Raw genomic sequence first — 23,148 nt, 5'->3', positions numbered from 1 at the left:
CCCGGCAGCCAGTGTTGCCATATATGCTTACCAACCTTTTTTTTTTTTTTAATTTTTTTTTTTTTTTTTTTTTCCTTCACAGAGGCAAAGACACAGCACCGCCGCCGCCACGAGGCATCCCGCCCAGCCTCTTCTGGCTCTGTGCCCTCAGGGTCCAATGTCCCGGAGCCCTCCGGGTCAACTCCTCCAGATCCTAGTAGGTTCCCACAATAATGTGATTTGGATTTTGTTTCAGGTCCCCTTCCCCCCCCGGCAGCCAGTGTTGCCATATATGCTAACAGACCTTTTTTAAAAAATTTTTTTTTTTTTTTTCTTCACAGAGGCAAAGACACAGCACCGCCGCCGCCACGAGGCATCCCGCCCAGCCTCTTCTGGCTCTGTGCCCTCAGGGTCCAATGTCCCGGAGCCCTCCGGGTCAACTCCTCCAGATCCTAGTAGGTTCCCACAATAATGTGATTTGGATTTTGTTTCAGGTCCCCTTCCCCCCCCCGGCAGCCAGTGTTGCCATATATGCTAACAGAACTTTTTTAAAAAAATTTTATTTTTTTTTTCTTCAGAGTCAAAGACACAGCACCACCGCCGCCACGAGGCATCCCGCCCAGCCTCTCCTGGATCTGTGCCCTCCGGGTCAACTCCTCCAGATCCTAGTAGGTTCCCACAATTATGTGATTTGGATTAAGTTGCAGGTCCCCTCTTAACACCCCCCCCTCCCCCGGCAGCCACTGTTGCCATATATGCTGACAGACCTTGTTTTTTTTTTTCCTTCACAGAGGCAAAGAGACAGCGCCGCCGCCGACAGCACGAGGCATTCAACAGCGACTCAGATCCAGAAGTGCCCTCCGTGCCTCAACATCCTAGTAGGTTCCCACAATTAAGTTATTTTGATTTTGTTGCAGGCCCACTCTTTCACCCCCAACCCAAACCCCCACCCTCCCCCCCTTCCCCCCCAAGTCAGTTTTGCTTACTTTTTTTTTTTTTTTTCATTCACAGAAGCAAAGACACATCGGGAGACTACTGTGTTATTAATGTTATGTTTTTTGACCCACAGCTCTCGTCACTGTCAACAAGGAGGATATTGAAGCCGGCATAGACAAGTTACTCCACACTATGGCACATATTCAGGAGCAGCACAATGTGGCAATGGAGGAGCTGCAGAAGCTGCGGGACATGTGCCAGCAGTTGTAGGCGGGCCAATAATCCATTTTTTGTTGTTCCAATTAAAAGATTTTGTTAAACTTTCATTCGATTTTTTTTTTTAGTTAACTGTACATGAATTTGTTACGTTAATTTGTTCCCTCATACAGTGCTGTGATTGAGACACACCAATCAAAAAGTAGTGATAGAATTTATAATAAAAGCTTTTATTTGAAACATTATTTTAACAAGACAATAAAAAAAAAGGAATGTAAAAGTAGTTAGGAAATCACAAATTATGATACGACGATTGTTCCGGCTGAAAATTTTGGTGCCTGATGGGCGAAGCCATATGTAAAGGTATTGGTGTGTAGGAGTTATTAGGGGGTGGCTGGCCGAAGTGGGAAACGTGAGGATTGTGTCGCATCGATGTCTGACCCTGTGACCAACCATTGAAATTTGATGGCTCTGTCCGCTGTATTGGCCGGGAAGAGACCAAACAAGTGTTCTTGTCCAAATCGCCATCAGTACCCTTGTTTACTGCTTCCAGAATCAGACGCTCTGCTAGTATTCTTTGGTTGTCGTCCATTTTTGCCAGTTTGTCAACCACATAGTGTCCAAACCCCTCTAACGCAGGGCTAACATTTCTTGTCAACACCTTCTTTGCCAGGCTCAATAGTTCATTTGAGGCGTCTGAGGTGGCTTTCCGTTTTCTTGGACCTTGCCTCGATTGACTCCTGGCAGGTGCAGCCTCCACTAAATCTGTTGTTGTGCAGTCCTGTGAACAGTCTAGTGTACTCTCCTGCGCACTGTCATCCTGGGGGGGGGGGAAAAAAAAACAAGTTATGAACCCGGCAACAAAAAGTAGTACCACCATAACCGCATCCAAACTATATATTCGTAGTAGGTAACAAAAAGATTATAATATATTTGATGCTTAGTAATATTCTTTAACCCTCCCTTTTATTGAATACTTTGAACTACACTGTTCTGACTGCTATGGGAACCTGACCAATATTTTATAGTCTAAATAGTCTCAACAAGAGTACATCGGCAGCTTGAAGCGATACTATTTTCTATATTGCTTAGATGGTATGGTTTACATATATCTCCATTTCATACATATTAAGTTCCCCATATAATACTTGACTGCGACAGGGTTACTTATGTGTACATGTTTTTGTAACAACTTCAAACTGATGTGATAATCAGAAGTATAAAACCTAAAATGCAGAGAAAAATTATGTAATTATAGGACACATTGGTGAACTTTCGTCCAAAGAGCTACTTACTTGTTGCCCTTGTGACTCCTGCTCGGCGTGGTTCTCCGAAACTATTGGTTCCACAGGTGCCAACAATCGAAGACACGTTGAAGTCCGTGGCACCTCTTGGTCCCTCAGAAAATTAAGATGCTCAAAATACCACAGTTTTGGCACATAAACTTCTTCAGTGGAAGCTTCGGACCTTGTAGTCTGAAGAACCTTGTTCAGCTCCTTCCTCCAGACCGTGCGGAGCGCCTGGATTTTCTTTTTAATAACTGCTTCGTTAGCTGCCTCATCTGGTGCCTGACGATTGTAAAGCTCAATGAGCTGTAAGTAACCCTCCCTCCTCTTTTCCCTGTTACAATACTCAGGAGATTTTATTTTCCAGAGGCAGGGAAAAGACTGATAAATCTCGATGAAATCCCTGATGAACTCCACACGATTTGACATCTAAAAAGTAATTATAAAAAAAAATTACATGGTTGACAAAGAGTCCTATTAACAATACTTTTGCCAGTGTGCCAAACGCTTAACAACAGCAGCCACACAAAGCGCTCATGCCTACCATCGCTTCTTCCATCTGCCACGCCATAGGCCACCATAACCCAAAACAGTGTACCGCCCGCTTCCCTACAGCAGCCACACAAAGCGCTCATGGTGACCATACATTGTACCATCTGCCACGCTCTAGCTCAACAGACACAACCGGTCATAAGCAGTCACAACAGAGTACCATCCGCATCGCTTCAGCGGCGGAACGAAGCGGTCATGCCGAACAAACTGAGTTCCATCTACCACGCTGTAGCACACCAGTCACGACCAGTCACGACCAGTCACAACAGCATACCATCCGCATCGCTTCTTCCATCTGCCGCGCCATAGGCCACCATAACCCAAAACAGTGTACCGCCCGCTTCCCTACAGCAGCCACACAAAGCGCTCATGGTGACCATACATTGTACCATCTGCCACGCTGTAGCGCAACAGACACAACCGGTCATAAGCAGTCACAACAGCGTACCATCCGCATCGTTTCAGCGGCGGAACGAAGCGGTCATGCCGAACAAACTGAGTTCCATCTACCACGCTGTAGCCCACCAGTCACGACCAGTCACGACCAGTCACAACAGCGTACCATCCACATCGCTTCTTCCATCTGCCGCGCCATAGGCCACCATAACCCAAAACAGTGTACCGCCCGCTTCCCTACAGCAGCCACACAAAGCGCTCATGGTGACCATACATTGTGCCATCTGCCACGCTCTAGCTCAACACACACAACCGGTCATAAGCAGTCACACCAGCGTACCATCCGCATCGCTTCAGCGGTGGAACGAAGCGGTCATGCCGAACAAACTGAGTTCCATCTACCACGCTGTAGCCCACCAGTCACAACCAAGCACAACAGCGTACCATCTGCCACATTGTAGCCCTCCAGTCACAACAGTGTACCATCCACTTCGCTTCAGCGGTGGAACGAAGCACTCATGCCGTCCATACAGCGTTCCATCCACCACGCCCAAGCGGTTTACATACCTCGAAGCAGCGGTGCAAAGCGTGGTATATTCAGCGAGGTACAAAATTCCGATGTCCAGGTCCACCAAGTGTCCAAGTACGAAGTGAAGAAAGGAAATTTTGAAAGCAGTGAAGTGGCATTGGGAACAATAGCGCTCAGGTGACAAATTTTCCAACCAATTGTGTGCACAGAACCTTTGGCCTATCACCACACTAACTAGTGGCACAACACGCCCCTTGTGAACAACGTCACGCACAGATTATGCAAAATTTGCTCTGAATCGTCGTGTGTGACACGACCGTACGACTGTCCCATACGACTTCTACATCGCAAATACGTCATGAATTTATCGCTTCAGCGTCGTGCATCGTGTAGTGTGACCGCAGTCTACGATGTTTGAAACGATAATTAAGCGACGATGCAACGTCACAAATCGTGCCGTCGTAGCGATCTAAATTGCACTGTGTGACGGTACCATTAGACGCCTCTTCATTACTAATCCTACAGTTGTATGGTAAATAAAAACACAGCAAGTATAAAGTCTTTTATTTGAAATAAAAATAAAACATGCTTTTCCATTTTTATTTAAAAATAACAAACAGTTTCACCTAATGCCCATTCCATTGAATCACTAGTGTCTTGTAATAAAACAAAAAATATATATCCCTCACCTGTCCCTCATTCTGTCCTAAGCCGCAATTCATGTCTGGAGATAGTTTTCAACGTGGTTGGTGCCAAGATGCAACTGTCCAGGCTGAGAACCACTGAGGAATGAGTTGCTGTGAGGGCAGCCTCAGAGACTAGTAGTGATGTCATCAAGGTTCCCGCCGGTCACTGAGGCTGTGTTCCCAGCCGGGCCAATGAACTTTGGTGACCTCGTTGAGATCACCGCTTGCATGGTGAGAAAAAGCCTCACAGTGCAGCGGTAAGTTCACCGGGAGAAGTTTCTCCCGGTGAACTCACTGTTGCACTGTGAGATTTTTCTCATTGTGCTAATGGTGATCACTGCAGTTAAGGGTTCCAGCTTTTATTTTTCAAACTTTTTTTTCAAACTATTTAATGACTGTTAGCCCCCTTAGAGCACTTGAAGATGCAATCGTCCGATCGCTTAGGCCATATGCAGCGATGCCTCAGCATCATTGCATATAGCAGAAATTGCAGTCATGTTTGAAGCTCTGTCACAGGCAGAGTTTCAAAGGAGTTAATGACAAGCATGAGTGTCATCAGCTGACCCCCGGCTGTCATGATAACCCATCAACAATCCGCGATTGCATAACGGGCGTGCCGATGGGTGGAAGTGAGGACAAGCGTTAGCGCAAGTTGAATGCCACTATCAGAGATTGACAGTGGCATTCAACAGGTTTGGCCCAGGTAGGTTTATAACTACCTTGGATACAACGAAGGGATATTGGCAAATCCCCATGTCACAAGAATCCAAGGAGAAGACAGCTTAATCTACGCTCGATGGGTGCTTCCAATATATTTGGTTGACTTCGGACTGCAGAGAGCTCCAGCCATCTTCCAGAGGGCCAACACGCTGCAGCATAACTGGAAGATATCGTAATCTTCAGACGGATTGAGGAGGTCATCTGGGAAAGGTACAGGCAGTGTTTGATGATCTCAAGAAGGCAGGGTTTTCTATAAATCAAATAAGAAGTCCCATGGGGAAAGAAAAGGCCAAATACCTTGGATATGTAGTAGGTAAAGGTGAAATCAAACCCCAGATCAATAAAGTGGATGCAATCGAGAACTAGCAGAGACTGCTCTCAAAAAAGCAAATTAGGATCTTTCCAGAAGTCGAGGAGTATTACAGGACATTCATTCCAAACTTTACCATGGTATCTGCACTCTTGACCGCCTGCCTTAAAGTGACAAAATCAGTTAAGGCCAAATGAATGTCCATTGTAGAAAAGGAATTAGAAGCTCATGCTGCATGTGTGTATTAATTTTTTAAACATAGTTTGGATAAAGTGGAAGATTCTCTTAGATTTTCATCAAAACGCAATACAATATCTAGCAGATATAAAACACGAAAGCCATCATATACCTGTTAAAGTGGATCTAGATTTCACAAAACCAACTGCATATGTTATTGAATAGATGAGATTTGTGTAATTACTTTGAAAATCCACGTCAGAATTGCTGTATGTTCCTTTATGGATCTATAAACTCAATCGTTATCCAACTTACTTGATTGACAGCTTATCTGTATCTCTCTTTTCTGCATCTAACATCTAATAAGCTAGACATGAGAAATTCAGTTCGCTCTTCCCTGGTCCAGCATCCAGTCCCGTCCCCCATTGTAGCTGGTCTTCACCTTTGGTGAAGAATACTAGATGGTGGCCCAATTCTAACGCATCGGGTATTCTAGAATATGTATTTTGTTTATATATGAAGATTTCAGAATAATGCAATGAATAAACAGGATTCGGCTGGGTGCGACCAATTAGCGAAGCTTGGTTCAAATCCCGTGGCAAACAATCAGTGAAGCCAGGGTCAGTGGCAGGTTTTTGAGGGCCCCGGGCGAAAGAGTCACACAGCTCACGTAGTATATTTCACAGCCACGTAGTATATAGCAGCCACGTAATATATAGCAGCCACGTAGTATATAGCACAGGTACGTAGTATATAGCACAGCCCATTCAGTATATAGCACAGCCACATAGTATATAGCACAGGCACGTAGTATAAAGCACAGCCACGTAGTATATAGCAGCCACATAGTATATAGCAGAGCCACATAGTATTTATCAGCCACATAGTACATAGCACAGGCACGTAGTATATAGCCCAGGCATAAGCAGCCTCAATAGTAAAAACTTGCTGTGTTTTAAATCCCGCGCCAATTCGCGGCTGGACAGCGCATGTCACTGATTGGGTGCGACCAATCATCAAAGCGGTGTTTAAATCCCACGCCAATGTCGCTGATTGGTTATAGCATGATTTAAATCCCGCACCAATTCGCGGAAGGACTGTGCTTGTCGCTGATTGGTCGCGCCCGGCTGGCCGCGACCAATCAGCGAAGCGGTGTTTAAATCCCGCGCCAATGTCGCTGATTGGTCGCACCCAGCCGGCCGTGACCAATCAGCGACACGGGATTTCCATGACAGAGAGACAGACAGACAGACAAAAGTGGACCTTAGACGATTATATATATAGATATGATATCATAGTATTATTTAAATATTTTGCAATTATTTCTCTCCTGTCCGTGTCCATTTTTTTGCCACCTATTAGCGCCCCCCATATGACATCTCTGCTTACTTTTAATATGGATTTTTTTCTATTTGTGATCTAATAAAAATAATTATTTTACTATATACCCATGGTTCGAATTTGTAGTGCTTGTCTAAAGTTTATGAAGTGCCAGTAATATTATTAGCGGATATCTGTTTAATTGATTTAAATCTTTGCAGCAAAACTATGCTACATTACCAATTTATAATGCCTAACTTGTATACTATTTGGTGTTAGATTTTTATAATTTATGTTTCAATCATGTTCTTTTGCTTGTTGGGTCTGTGGCTGAAAACTTTTGGCATAATTTCAAATTAACACAAGGGATGGATCCACCCTCATTTTGACCAGGTTCAGAGGGTATTTTAATTTTTTCAGAATCATTATGTTTGGGGACACCATGCGTAAAGGCACTAAACGCACCAGTATCATTTGTAGGACAGATGACTTATGGATTTGTTGTTCTGCTTTTAAATTTAAAATCCTATTTAAAATTAAGCATTGAAGATTATACATCTTTGTCTATCTTGACCTACTTTTTTAATTGGATCTTCTGGTGAGCTAGACTTTTTTAAAATTTGTGCTTAATTGTCTAATTTGTTATTGGAAGGATCTGGTTCAATGGTAACCAGTCGTCCTGTCCCTGCAGCTGAAAAACACGCCCATAGCATGATGCTGCCACCATCATGTTTCACTGTTGGGATTGTATTGGGCAGGTGATGAGCAGTGCCTGGTTTTCTCCACACATACCGCTTAGAATTATCACCAAAAAGGTCTATCTTTGTCTCATTAGACCAGAGAATCTTATTTCTCATAGTCTGGGAGTCGTCATGTTTTTTTTTTTTTAAGCAAATTCTATGCTGGCTTTCATTTGGAGGAGGAGAGGTTTCCGTCGGGCCACTCTGCCATAATGGCCTGACTGGTGGAGGGCTGCAGTGATAGTTGACTTTGTGAAACTTTCCCCCATTCTCCCATATCCCTACTGCATCTCTGGAGCTCAGCCACAGTGATCTTCGGGTTCTTCTTTACCTCTCTCACCAAGGCTCTTCTCCCACCAGTGTGGCTGGACGGCCAGGTCTAGGAAGACTTCTGGTGGTCCCAAACTTCGATTTAAGGATTATGGAGGCCATTGTGCTCTTAGAAACCTTGAGTACTGCAGAAATTCTCTTGTAACCTTGGCCAGATCTGTGCCTTGCCACAATTCTGTCTCTGAGCTCCTTGGCCAGTTCCTTTGACCTCATGATTCTCATTTGGTCTGACATGCACTGTGAGCTGTGAGGTCTTATATAGACAGGTGTGTGCCTTTCCAAGTCAAGTTCTATCAGTCTAATTAAACACAGCTGGCCTCCAAAGAAGGAGTAGAACCATCTCATGGAGGATCACAAGGAAATGGACAGCATGTGACTTAAATATGATTTTCTGAGCAAAGTGGATGAATACTTATGAGCATGTGATATTTCAATTTTTCTTTTTTATTAAATTTGCAAAAATTACATTTGTGTTTTTTTTTTTAGTCAAGATGGGGTACACAGTGTACATTAATGAGAAAAAAATGAACTTTTTTGAATTTACCAAATGGCTGCAATGAAACAAAGAGTGAAAATTTAAAATTTAAAGGGGTATGAATTCTTGCCATACCCACTGTATACCATGCATATGTACACATTTACCATGCATGTACTGTACATACAGGCAGATACATACACACATACCATGCATACATATAGGCATACACATATAATTCATATAACCATACACATACATTAGGAGTGGTCGTTACATTGGCTTGCCTTAAGTCTGGCACAGGCTTTATTGAAGCACTTCTATACCCAGAAGCAGCAGTGCAGGACATGCGGAGTGATGTCACCCTTAGCGGACGCGGCTGCGGCCATGTACTGTGTGCGACCCCAGCTGCACTTCTGCCCCCTGGGCCAGACCGCCACTGTTCACTGCATTGCAGCTGTCAAGCGGAGTGCGCGCACCCTCACACTTTTAAAGGGCCTGCAACCTCCATTTTATTTTCTTCTTTTCTCCCCTCTGCTGGTCTGCAAGGGCACACCAAAGATTTCCTCGGTACCCCGCCGGGCCAGTCCGACCCTGCTGACAATCAACTTGAAACTGATGGTGACTACTGTGGCCTTAATGACCAACTATCACAGCAGGGTGTAAAAAGTGAGCCAACAGGGCCCTTGGTCATGCTGGTGGACATGCCAATCTGTAGGCTTAATTTCTTGTGGGATGACAGGCGGTTTGTTAGCAGCAAGCAATGGGATTCATATAAAAGCAAAATGGGAGAATTTTACTGGCTTCCAAAAGAAAGTCACAATTGGTGCAGTAGTAGGATAAGATGCGTCCCTTGTTCAGTCCAATTTTCACAGTGCAGATGTTGGCTGGACACACTTGTGACCATAAAATAGTTCTTCTCTGCCAACAGAGAGCCAATGCTCACCGACCTTTGCTTGCGCTAGAGCTATAAGAAGTAGTATAGGTTTAACAAATAGGCCATGTTCACACAATCCTTTTTTTAATGCGGAACCGCCGCGATTTTGCCGCTGCGGGTCCGCAGCTGTTTTCCATGCAGGGTACATTACAATGTACCCTATGGAAAACAGGAACTGCTGTGCCCACATTGCGGAAAATCCCAAAAAAAGCCGCGCTGAATAGCTGCGGTAAAAAAGAAGTACCATGTCACTTCTTTTTGCAGAACTGCAGCGGTTCTGCACCCATTGACCTCCATTGTGAGGTCAAACCCGCAGTAAAACCCGCAGACGAAAAAAATATCTGCGGGTTTTCTGCGGTTTGTGGTGCAGAACCGCTGCAGCAGGAAGTGCGTGGGCGGAGTGTGGCTGTCCCCCCGTGCCCCAATCCCACCCCCCATGCTCCGATGCCACCCGCCCGTGCTCCGACGCCCCCCCCCCCGTGCCCTAATCTCCCCCCCTTATACTTACCGGGCCTCCTGGTGTCCGTCCGGCCGTCTTCTCCCTGGGCGCCGCCATCTTCCAAAATGGCGGGCGCATGCGCAGTGCGCCCGCCAAATCTGCCGGCCGGCAGATTCGTTCCAGGCACATTTTGATCACTGTGATAACCTCACAGTGATCAAAATAAAAGAAAGGTAAATGCCCCCCCCTTTATCACCCCCATAGGTAGTAACAATAATAAAATAAAGAATTTTTTTTTTTTTCCCCACTACAGTTAGAACTAGGGTTAGGGTTAGGGTATTTTCAGCCATTTTAACCCTAAAAAAACTTCCTAGAAAACACACAGACTCTGCAGAGAAAACTGCATAAAAAACTGCACTAAAAACCGCATCAAAAAACGCATCAAAAAGCACCAAAAAACGCACCTGCGTTTTCTGCCAAGAGCTGCGGTTTTTAGTGCAGAAAAAACAGCAGGGAAATCAGAAACGTGTGAACATGGCCTTACAGTACACTGTGCTAACTTTACGCAGTTTAACAAATAGACACATCACCTGAACAGCTAGGTTGTCGTACCAGAGCTATGCCCTTTCTCTAGCAGATAAACTATCAAAATTTTTCAAAGAATCAGTGTAGGATATCAATTAAATTATTTACGAATTGCCAAATGCAAAAAATTCCTAACTAAAGATTCCTAATTTCTTTTAAAATTTACAAGGTTGAGCGTGGTCTACTAAAACTATATACAGGTCCTTCTCAAAAAATTAGCATATAGTGTTAAATTTCATTATTTACCATAATGTAATGATTACAATTAAACTTTCATATATTATAGATTCATTATCCACCAACTGAAATTTGTCAGGTCTTTTATTGTTTTAATACTGATGATTTTGGCATACAACTCCTGATAACCCAAAAAACCTGTCTCAATAAATTAGCATATTTCACCCATCCAATCAAATAAAAGTGTTTTTTAATAACAAACGAAAAAACCATCAAATAATAATGTTCAGTTATGCACTCAATACTTGGTCGGGAATCCTTTGGCAGAAATGACTGCTTCAATGCGGCGTGGCATGGAGGCAATCAGCCTGTGACACTGCTGAGCTGTTATGGAGGCCCAGGATGCTTCAATAGCGGCCTTAAGCTCATCCAGAGTGTTGGGTCTTGCGTCTCTCAACTTTCTCTTCACAATATCCCACAGATTCTCTATGGGGTTCAGGTCAGGAGAGTTGGCAGGCCAATTGAGCACAGTAATACCATGGTCAGTAAACCATTTACCAGTGGTTTTGGCACTGTGAGCAGGTGCCAGGTCGTGCTGAAAAATGAAATCTTCATCTCCATAAAGCATTTCAGCCGATGGAAGCATGAAGTGCTCCAAAATCTCCTGATAGCTAGCTGCATTGACCCTGCCCTTGATGAAACACAGTGGACCAACACCAGCAGCTGACATGGCACCCCACACCATCACTGACTGTGGGTACTTGACACTGGACTTCAGGCATTTTGGCATTTCCTTCTCCCCAGTCTTCCTCCAGACTCTGGCACCTTGATTTCCGAATGACATGCAAAATTTGCTTTCATCTGAAAAAAGTACTTGGGACCACTTAGCAACAGTCCAGTGCTGCTTCTCTGTAGCCCAGGTCAGGCGCCTCTGCCGCTGTTTATGGTTCAAAAGTGGCTTTACCTGGGGAATGCGGCACCTGTAGCCCATTTCCTGCACACGCCTGTGCACGGTGGCTCTGGATGTTTCCACACCAGACTCAGTCCACTGCTTCCTCAGGTTCCCCAAGGTCTGGAATCGGTCCTTCTCCACAATCTTCCTCAGGGTCCGGTCTCCTCTTCTCGTTGTACAGTGTTTTCTGCCACATTGTTTCCTTCCAACAGACTTACCATTGAGGTGCCTTGATACAGCACTCTGGGAACAGCCTATTTGTTGAGAAATTTCTTTCTGGGTCTTACCCTCTTGCTTGAGGGTGTCAATGATGGCCTTCTTGACATCTGTCAGGTCGCTAGTCTTACCCATGATGGGGGTTTTGAGTAATGAACCAGGCAGGGAGTTTATAAAAGCCTCAGGTATCTTTTGCATGTGTTTAGAGTTAATTAGTTGATTCAGAAGATTAGGGTAATAGGTCGTTTAGAGAACCTTTTCTTGATATGCTAATTTATTGAGACAGGTTTTTTGGGTTATCAGGAGTTGTATGCCAAAATCATCAGTATTAAAACAATAAAAGACCTGACAAATTTCAGTTGGTGGATAATGAATCTATAATATATGAAAGTTTAATTGTAATCATTACATTATGGTAAATAATGAAATTTAACACTATATGCTAATTTTTTGAGATGGACCTGTATAATGTGGTAGCCAAACATTTCCCACTAAGGAGATACTGACCAACTGGTTATTTAGTAGTTTGTTCAATTGATAAGAATAGTACTCTTTAGTAGGGTCTCATCGATAAGTATCCCAGGGACGAGTGGTAGTTAATCCATTTAAGGACATGTCCATAGCAGCCTCATTACTCCTGAAGACACCAGTAATGGTGAAACATATTGGGGAGGCAGCTGTTTTTTTTTACATGCAATAATGTGGTGGTCTATGAACATTAAGCAACAATGTGTGGTCCATGGCCATATTATGCACTGACATTTTATATATAATCCCATTATATACTATAGTGAGATACATTAGTTCAGATAGGAATACCTAAATGGATTAACTACCTGCGCTTAGTAACCCGATGTTTACCCTGGTTACCAGCGAAGACATTGCTGAATCGGTGTCACACACACCGATTCAGCGATGTCAGCGGGAGAGCCAGCGACATCTGGAAGATGTGCCTGTTCTGGGGTGGCTGGGGGCAGGTGTTTTTAGCCAGGGGGGGGGGGGGGCCAATAACCGTGGACCCTCTCCAGGCTATTAATATCTGCCCTCAGTCACTGGCTTTACTACTCTGGCGGAGAAAATTGCGCGGGAGCCCACGCCAATTTTTTCCGCCATTTAACCCTTTAATTTAGTAGATAGAACGGCCAAATTTTGCAGATACACACTACTGACATTAGTAGTGTGGAATCTGCAAAAAAAAATGGAGAGAAGACCTGGTTTACTGTATGTAAACCATGTCTCAAATCATGTCGGGTTTAGGAAGGAGAAAGAAAAAGCCGGTAATTGAATTACCGGCTTTCAAGCTGTATAGCGCTGGAATAAATATTAATATATATACATACAGTGGGGCAAAAAAGTATTTAGTCAGTCAGCAATAGTGCAAGTTCCACCACTTAAAAAGATGAGAGGCGTCTGTAATTTACATCATAGGTAGACCTCAACTATGGGAGACAAACTGAGAAAAAAAAATCCAGAAAATCACATTGTCTGTTTTTTTAACAATTTATTTGCATATTATGGTGGAAAATAAGTATTTGGTCAGAAACAAAATTTCATCTCAATACTTTGTAATATATCCTTTGTTGGCAATGACAGAGGTCAAACGTTTTCTGTAAGTCTTCACAAGGTTGCCACACACTGTTGTTGGTATGTTGGCCCATTCCTCCATGCAGATCTCCTCTAGAGCAGTGATGTTTTTGGCTTTTCGCTTGGCAACACGGACTTTCAACTCCCTCCAAAGGTTTTCTATAGGGTTGAGATCTGGAGACTGGCTAGGCCACTCTAGGACCTTGAAATGCTTCTTACGAAGCCACTCCTTCATTGCCCTGGCGGTGTGCTTTGGATCATTGTCATGTTGAAAGACCCAGCCATGCTTCATCTTCAATGCCCTTGCTGATGGAAGGAGGTTTGCACTCAAAATCTCACGATACATGGCCCCATTCATTCTTTCATGTACCCGGATCAGTCGTCCGGGCCCCTTGGCAGAGAAACAGCCCCAAAGCATGATGTTTCCACCACCATGCTTTACAGTAGGTATGGTGTTTGATGGATGCAACTCAGTATTCTTTTTCCTCCAAACACGACAAGTTGTGTTTCTACCAAACAGTTCCAGTTTGGTTTCATCAGACCATAGGACATTCTCCCAAAACTCCTCTGGATCATCCAAATGCTCTCTAGCAAACTTCAGACGGGCCCGGACATGTACTGGCTTAAGCAGTGGGACACGTCTGGCACTGCAGGATCTGAGTCCATGGTGGCGTAGTGTGTTACTTATGGTAGGCCTTGTTACATTGGTCCCAGCTCTCTGCAGTTCATTCACTAGGTCCCCCCGCGTGGTTCTGGGATTTTTGCTCACCGTTCTTGTGATCATTCTGACCCCACGGGGTGGGATTTTGCGTGGAGCCCCAGATCGAGGGAGATTATCAGTGGTCTTCCATTTTCTAATTATTGCTCCCACTGTTGTATTCTTCACTCCAAGCTGGTTGGCTATTGCAGATTCAGTCTTCCCAGCCTGGTGCAGGGCTACAGTTTTGTTTCTGGTGTCCTTTGACAGCTCTTTGGTCTTCACCATAGTGGAGTTTGGAGTCAGACTGTTTGAGGGTGTGCACAGGTGTCTTTTTATACTGATAACAAGTTTAAACAGGTGCCATTACTACAGGTAATGAGTGGAGGAAAGAGGAGACTCTTAAAGAAGAAGTTACAGGTCTGTGAGAGCCAGAAATCTTGATTGTTTGTTTCTGACCAAATACTTATTTTCCACCATAATATGCAAATAAATTGTTAAAAAAACAGACAATGTGATTTTCTGGATTTTTTTTTCTCAGTTTGTCTCCCATAGTTGAGGTCTACCTATGATGTAAATTACAGACGCCTCTCATCTTTTTAAGTGGTGGAACTTGCACTATTGCTGACTGACTAAATACTTTTTTGCCCCACTGTATATGTGTCTCACTGACATATATATATATATACCTATTCTATGTGTACACATTTATTCTACCTATTGGACTGGAAGCTGTCAGTGTGATTTTACTGTACACCGCACTGAATTGCCGGCTTTTCTCTCTAACAGCGCTGCGTATTTCTCGCAAGTCACACTGCTTGTCCGTGTGTAATCCGTATTTTTCACGCTTCCATAGACTTTCATTGGCGTATTTCTTGCGCAGTACGGTGAAAAACGCAGCATGCTGCGATTTTGTACGGCCGTAGAAAGCCGTATAATACTGATCAGTAAAATACGGCAGATAGGAGCAGGGGCATAGAGAATAATTGTGCCGTATTTTTTGCGAGTTTTACGGACGTAGTTTCTGCGCTCTTACGTCCGTAAAACTCGCAAGTGTGAAGCCGGCCTTACTCACTTGCAATCACCGGGTGGCGCTCATAGCAATCTGGCAGTGACAACCATAGAGGTCTGCAGGAGACCTCTGGTTACTCAGAGAAAAGAGGGAGACACAAAAGCACAAATAGGGTCTTATCAAACGTTACACAGAGTTGCCCACCAAGAGAACTACTCACCTGGTGAGAGTGAAGGAAGGACATATATTAATGGCGGCTGCTGCAGATCCACAGGTCAGTGCAAGTCCTGAAATATACACTTAGTAATGAAAAAAGGATCATCCCCGCACTGCAGCAAGATGAATTCCAAAAATTAGAGGTAGAGGTTTCAACATGGTTTATTCTACGTGTTTCAGGGTTCAGGTGACCCCTTCATCAGGACATACCACAAATATTGTACCAATACAATATTATATGGTACAATATTTGTGGTATGTCCTGATGAAGGGGTCACCTGAACCCTGAAACGCGTAGAATAAACCACGTTGAAACCTCTACAATTTTTGGAATTCTTGTTGCAGCAGAGCGAGGATGATCCATTTTTCCTTCCTAAGTGTAAGGAGACCTCTGGTTGTCATGCCAACCCAGGCTCGGACTGGCCCACCGGAGAACCAGAGGATTCTCCGGTGGGCCCAGGCACTGACACCTGCTGTGTGGCCCCCCCCGCCTCCCTCCCTCCTTGAAGACGATACTCACCCTGCTCCAGCGATGGCTGGTCTCGGCGTCTGCAGCTCAGCTCCTCCTGAATGAGCGGTCACGTGGTACCGCTCATTAAGGTCATGAATATGCGCATATTCATGACCTTAATTAGCGGTATCGCATGACCGCTCAAGTAGGAAGAAGGTGCTGCGCCAGAAGTCGGGACAGAGCCTGGAGCCATGTCGACGCGGCCGCGTGGTGTATGGGGCTAGGACAGGTGAGTCTGAGGGACGGGTCAGGTCAGGTGAGTATGAGGGACGGGGGCGGCGCATCCTCCAGTGCAGCGCTGATAGCAGCAGGAGACCTCCTGTGCTGTGGAGAGAGGCTGAGGAGCGGCGCAATGGTGGGGGCCATGTACACAGGAGTACTCCATGGGGCTCATCTGAGGGTTGTGGGGGCACAGATAAGCGGACGTTCCTACATGGGGGCTGTACAGAGAGCAGGGTGACTTTTGAATGTGGGGGAGGGGGTGCTGTCACATGGGGGTCTGTGGGGAAGGAGAGGGTGCTGTCACGTGGGGGTCTTTGGGGAAGGAGGGGGTGCTGTCACGTGGGGGTCTGTGGGGAGGGAGGGGGTGCTGTCACATGGGGGTCTGTGGGGAAGGAGGGGGTGCTGTCACGTGGGGGTCTGTGGGGAAGGAGGGGGTGCTGTCACGTGGGGGTCTGTGGGGAGGGAGGGGGTGCTGTCACGTGGGGGTCTGTGGGGAAGGAGGGGGTGCTGTCACGTGGGGGTCTGTGGGGAAGGAGGGGGTGCTGTCACGTGGGGGTCTGTGGGGAGGGAGGGGGTGCTGTCACGTGGGGGTCTGTGGGGAAGGAGGGGGTGCTGTCACGTGGGGGTCTGTGGGGAAGGAGGGGGTGCTGTCACACACATGGGGGGTCTGTGGGGAAGGAGGGGGTGCTGTCACACACATGGGGGGGTCTCTGGGGAAGCAGGGGGTGCTGTCACACACATGGGGGGTCTGAAGGTGGGCATAAGCCGGCGCGCCATGCAAGATGGGAGCGGGGGGGGTGGAGAGATAAGCCATGCATACAGGGGGGGGATAAGATCCATGCATTCAGGGGGGGGGGGAATACGAGCCATGCATTCAGGGGGGGAATATGAGCCAAGCATAGAGGGGGGAATATGAGCCATGCATTCTGGGGGGGGGGAATATGAGCCATGCATACAGGAGGGGGATATGAGCCATGCATACAGGAGGGGGGTCATTATACAGTATTGAGCATCATGTGGGATCATTATACAATATGGAGAACTGTGTGTGGCCGTTATACAGTATGGAGCACTATGTGTGGCCATTATACAGTATGGAGCGCTATGTGTGGCCATTATACAGTATGGAGCACTATGTGTGGCCATTATACAGTATGGAGCATCATGTGTGTGGCCATTTTACAGTATTGAGCATCATGTGTGGCTATTGTGTGGCCATATTTTTTTTGTTTATAATTATTGTATATAAAACAGTGTGATCAGCAGTGCTAAATGGCTGTGGTTGGGACGTGGATATGGGTGTGATTAGTTGTGAAATGGGTGTGGTCAGAGGCATGGCCAAAAATTTGCCGTGGCGCACTACGCGCGCCGCAAACTTTATACCTCCTTCCCTTCTTCAAAAGTTGGGAGGTATGGTAGCGCATTTGCCAGATCATGGCAAGTGCCGCAAATCCCATAGGGAATGAATGAGGCCGAATGCAGTGTTGCTGTAAGTGATCCGGTACACGGCAGATGCAGAAAAACTGCCGGATCTGCTGCAAAAGGCGACTTTCACATCAGCGATTCTTGCCAAAGTCACTGCCGATAGTGCTGCCTCCCCCTTTGGTGAATATGACACTAAAAGTGCCTAGGGCAGCAGAAACTCTAAATACGGCCCTTGGGGGCTACATTATATTCTGTGGGGGGACTGCATTATACTCAGGGGACTACATTATATTCTGTGGTGGGTTGCATTATACTATATGAGGGGGGCTGCATTATACCCTATGGGGGTGCTACATTATATTCTATGGTGGGGACTGTGTCATACCTGAAGGGGTTGCATTATATTTTGTGGGGTGCTGCATTATATTCTATGAGAGGGGACCACATAATATTTTATGAGGGGGCTACATTATATTCTGTGAGGGGGCTACCACAACCCTTGCTACATTATTAAGACGTGAACTACCTTATATTATGCCCTGATATTAGCGCTTTTTACCGCACAATTGGTGGTCTTGGATCTATTTCTATGTAGCTACATAGTGGGCCCCAAGAATGATTTTCTCTGGTGGGCCCAAGGTGCTCCAGTCCGACGCTGTGCCAACCCATCGGTGACCTTCAATCACATGACGGGGGGACACCGATGGGCGGATTTCTGGCATGCTTGTGCCAGAGCCCACATCAAAGGGAGAGTGTCCGGCCTCAGCATATTATTACGCCCGAAGTGGGAAGGGGTTAATAGAGCACTCTCAACCTTGTATATTTGAGAATATAACTTTTGATTATTTTAAATTTAGGAATCTTTCTCTGGCAGACACCCTGAACCCCATACTCCATGTACTTCTGGTTTAGCAGACTGAATCAGTGGCAAAGACCTGTCCCAATTTACCATGAGTGTATAAGAGTCTACAGTGTACTGTCAGTGTATTGTTCTATGCTATTCTTCTGCCATCAGTGCCAATATCTCCTGCCCAGCTAGGTATCTCCAGCCTGTGCATCATGTTATATCTATACTGTGCTACTGCTGGGGCTGACAGTGCTGACCATATACAGCTGAATATCTTTTAACCCATCCCTTCAAACTCTATACCGCCTAGTGTATCATCACCCATCCCCTGCAGACTGTGAGCCCTCGCGGGCAGGGTCCTCCCTCCTTATGTACCAGTGTGCCTTGTTTTTTGCTCATGTTTAATGTATTTGTCTATATTTGCACCGTAATCACATGTAAAGCGCCATGGAATAAATGGCACTATAAAAATGTATAATAATAATAATAATAATAAAATACCATGCAGCTGCTTCTACTGCTGATAAAACCGCCACACACGTCGATTGTGTTCTATAGGTATACTGTAAAGCTATTGGAATCCCTACCCAGTACAGCATAAATGAACCTGAAAATGGTCCAAAAAATGGATAAAAGCAGCAAACCTGTTCCTGCTGCCATAAAAAGTGATAATTTTTGGATGGCTTTTTCAATAAGCCATTTTTCAAACAGGATACCTGTTGCTGGTCCCAGAATACAGATAATTTTTGGTCAGCTTGTAAAAAAAACATTACTTCTGTATCCACAAAGCAAATCTATTGCTCAAAAAAGGGTACTTTTTAGAAGGCTTGTTAAAAAGCTATAGCTTCATTTAAGGCCAGTCTCACACGTCCAGATAATTCCAGTACCGGAATTATCCGTGTCCGTGTCTCCGTGAGCTCACGTAGGCCATCCGTGTGGCACACGTGCGGCACACGTGTGCCGACCGTGTGCCAACTTGGTACCACACGGAGCGTGCAGGAGACAGCGCTAGAGATAAGCGCTGTCCCCTGCATCTGGTGCTGAAGCGGCCATTCATATCTTCTCTCCGGCAGCGTTCGCTGGAAAGAAGATATGAAAAATCCTTTTTTTTTTTTTTGTCCTCGTGTTTAAAATAAAGATCCCTGTCGCCGCCCCACTGTTACTAAAATACTCACCCGACTCCCTCGCAGCGTCCTGTCCTCGCCGCACCTTCTCCTGTATGAGCGGTCACGTGGTGCCGCTTATTACAGTAATGAATATGCAGCTCCACCCCTATGGGAGGTGGAGCCGCATATTCATGACTGTAATTGGCGGCCCCATGTGACCGCTCATACAGGAGAAAGTGCGGCGAGGACAGGACGCTGCGAGGGAGCCGGGTGAGTATTTTAGTAACAGCGGGGGGCGCACAGAGGGTGGGAGGGGGGTGGCGACAGGGATCTTTATTTTAAACACGAGGACAAAAAAAAAGGATTTTTCATATCTTCTTTCCAGCAAACACTGCTGGAGAGAAGATATGAATGGCCGCTTCAGCACCACGTGGGGGGGACAGCGCTTACAGTAGCGCTGTCTCCTGCACAGCACACGGACTGCACATGGACAGCGTCCGTGTGCAGTACGTGTTTTACACAGACCCATTGACTTTAATGGGTCCGTGTAATCCGTGCGCTCCCACGAACACTGACATGTCTACGTGTTTTGCACACGGACACACGGTCCATGAAAACATGCTGACATGTGCAGTGACACATTGATTTCAATGTGTCTATGTGAGTCAGTGTCTCCGGTACGTGAGGAAACTGTCACCTCACGTACCGGAGCTACGGACGTGTGAAACCGGCCTAACAAAGTACTTGTTGCTACTCCCCAAACAGAGATACATTTTGAGCCACAACTTGCCAAAAATACCATAGCATCATCCATGCACATTGCCTATCTAAAAACACCAGCCGAGCAGACATCTAATAAAGGGATCATTTTTGAACCATTTTTACATTTTAAGAAGCATATAAGGGGTCTCAGTGCAGTGCGCTGTTAACAGGATTTTGGCTACCACTGTTCACCATCTGATATTTACCAATAGCCATTTATGTTGAGGTCACTTGGTCAAAACTATGGCTGTGTTTATTTTATTTTAAAGAGGTCAAATAAAACGTTCACTACATAGTGTGTTACACTTTTCTTTTCCATGCGAGCTTTGCAGTATTGCACTTCATGGTGTATTACATTTTTGAGGTAAAGTTTCTCCTTATGGAGAGTGACATACCATCTCTGGCTTGTCAAGGTAAGGAGGCTTATTCGCCATGCAATGCTCCTCTGGGAAATTAAATATGCAAATTGCCTCTTCTGAGAAAAAGAGGACTTAAACTCTATAGCGCCACCTGTTGGAAGTAGCGATCATACAAGTCACAATCAACCCTTTAACGAGTCGTGCAATATGACTTAGGATAAAAGCCTAAATCAGTATCTCAATTCGCAGACACGGTGTTTCGGGCTGTTGGCCCTCGTCAGTGCGAAGCATGAGAACTGATTTGGCTAGGTGAGAGGCTCTGGACTGGGGTCTAAGGGGTAACGTTTCTCCTTATGGAGAGTGACATACCAGAAGAGGCAATTTGCAGATTACATTTTTGAAACAAACAATGAAGTTGTAGAATTAAAATGAAAAAACCAAAACCGATTAATCTCTAATATTTAGCGCACAGAAAACTGGATCCAGCTGTAACAAGTCCTCAAGCTGTGTTTGGGTTGTATGGCTTTTTTAAACAACTTTGGCTCGGATACCTTTATGAATATATGTTTATGGTGTTTATATAATTATACCATAAATGTTTGACAGGTGCGAGTCGCAGGGGGGAGGCACACATCCATCTCAAAATAAGGAGCCTCCTTTCCTGCAAGTGTCTGCACAGCAGTGAGGTTTTGGAACAAGTCCTGGCTCTTTCCATTCAGTGCTATTAGAGTTCCAAATACATTTTAGAACATGTCCTAGATTTAGAACTCTAAGGCTGCCGTCACACTAGCAGTATTTGGTCAGTATTTCACATCAGTATTTGTAAGCCAAAACCAGGAGTGGGTGATAAATACAGAAGTGGTGCATATGTTTCTATTACACTTTTCCTCTAATTGTTCCACTCCTGGTTTTGGCTTACAAATACTGATGACAAATACTGACCAAATACCGCTAGTGTGACGGCAGCCTAATAGCGATGAATGGAGAAAGCCAGTCCATTCACTGCCACCTCTCAACTCAAGAACCCCATTATGGAGATAGCTGCAGGTGCCAGAGATCCCATGGATATGCTGTAAATGTTTCTTGCAAGATTACCCCTTTAAAAAGTCACAAGAAAGAAACTCCTACACAAAGTTGCACTGCTCAGCAAGACCTGGCTATGAGGATTATAAGTCGTTACTAGCCGATGCCTGTGAATAGCATTCACTTTATAGCTATTCACACTCGCTGGAGCAAGATTTGAAGAATGTGGACTACGGCGGAGCTTCGTGGGAACATTTTGGGTAACAAGGAAGCGTCTAGAGTGGTTATCTTTTTATGTTTTTCAGGTACTTGCATGGGATTTTTTTTAAATTTGTGAACTAGGGAATAGTGTGGGGGAGTTTTTATTCAAATAAAGTATTTTTGTGTGTGTTTTTATTGGTGGGATAATAATGTAGGTGTCTGATAGATATCTCTACATTACTAACCCCAAGGGTTGATGGCAGCTGTGCTTTTTGACCAATCACAGCTGTCATCAACTTCAATTGCCATTACCTCAATTGCCAGCACCCCAGAGTAAAAGCCAGGCAAGCTCCATAATTGGTGCATCTAATGGAAGGCTACGGGCTGGTATTTCTATGCTGGGAAGGGACGGATAATATGAGCTCAAAGCGGTCTGCTTTAGCTTTGCTGATTATCAAAAATAAGGGGTAAGCCACATCAATTTTTTTTCATTTATTAGCTAAATATAAGTACAGTAAACAACACATGCACCGCACTAATTCCATATATCAGGGATATCTATCTACCCCATACCTATCTTTGCACATTAACACCTAAATATCTGTCATTTCTGTTCTGAATTTTATTCCAGCAGATGCAACATGGATTGGACAAATGGATACCGATAGCCAGGGCTGTGGAGCCAGATTCGTGGAGTCAGTGTCCTTTTTGGTGGAGTCGCAGTTGGTATCAAATTGACCCACTCACATTTCTAAAATATATAATAAATTGGATACAGCATTTAAATGCAGGATGTGCTGAAAATTGTTGATAATTTGGGAAAGTTATGCACTATGAGAGAACGCCAGAGCCATAGTCATGGCTGAGAATATCTGTTTACAAGCACCCTGTCCTACCGCCTCATGAAAGCAATGTCCCTTTGTCAGCGTACCCATCTCAGTGCTTCCTGCATCATCAGGGTCACCTCTGGTCTGTTGCAGGCTCACTCCCGATGATTGCACACAAAGAGACAGAATCCAACATTAAACAAACAAATTTACTTGAATCCATCCTCAGCATGTCCTGATAAGTTACAGCATTGACATGGGAATTTACACAGTATGCACCCTTCACTTTCCCTGTGCTTCTCCTGTCGTCTCCCGGTATGCACCCGGGTCTTACCGTATCGTTTGGTACTGCATTGTCCTTCCTGTCTGGCTTAACTACTTTCAGAAGTTCGCCATCC

The 23,148-nt window shown here is 45.1% G+C and overlaps 1 long non-coding RNA gene across 1 annotated transcript; it reads right to left on the bottom strand.

The window, feature by feature from the left end:
• Positions 1–1,342: 1,342 nt before the first annotated feature.
• Positions 1,343–2,585, bottom strand: LOC138651711 (uncharacterized). Its single transcript, XR_011315519.1, has 2 exons — positions 2,427–2,585; positions 1,343–1,951 (listed from the first exon to the last, which is right to left on the bottom strand). It is a non-coding gene; the product is annotated as an uncharacterized lncRNA (long non-coding RNA).
• Between the last annotated feature and the right edge of the window lie 20,563 nt (positions 2,586–23,148).

Source organism: Ranitomeya imitator, chromosome 1 (genome assembly GCF_032444005.1).
Source record: "Ranitomeya imitator isolate aRanImi1 chromosome 1, aRanImi1.pri, whole genome shotgun sequence".
Taxonomy (NCBI): domain Eukaryota; kingdom Metazoa; phylum Chordata; class Amphibia; order Anura; family Dendrobatidae; genus Ranitomeya; species Ranitomeya imitator.
The sequence above is the reverse complement of the archived record's forward strand: the minus strand, read 5'-3'. Positions and strand labels throughout refer to the sequence as shown.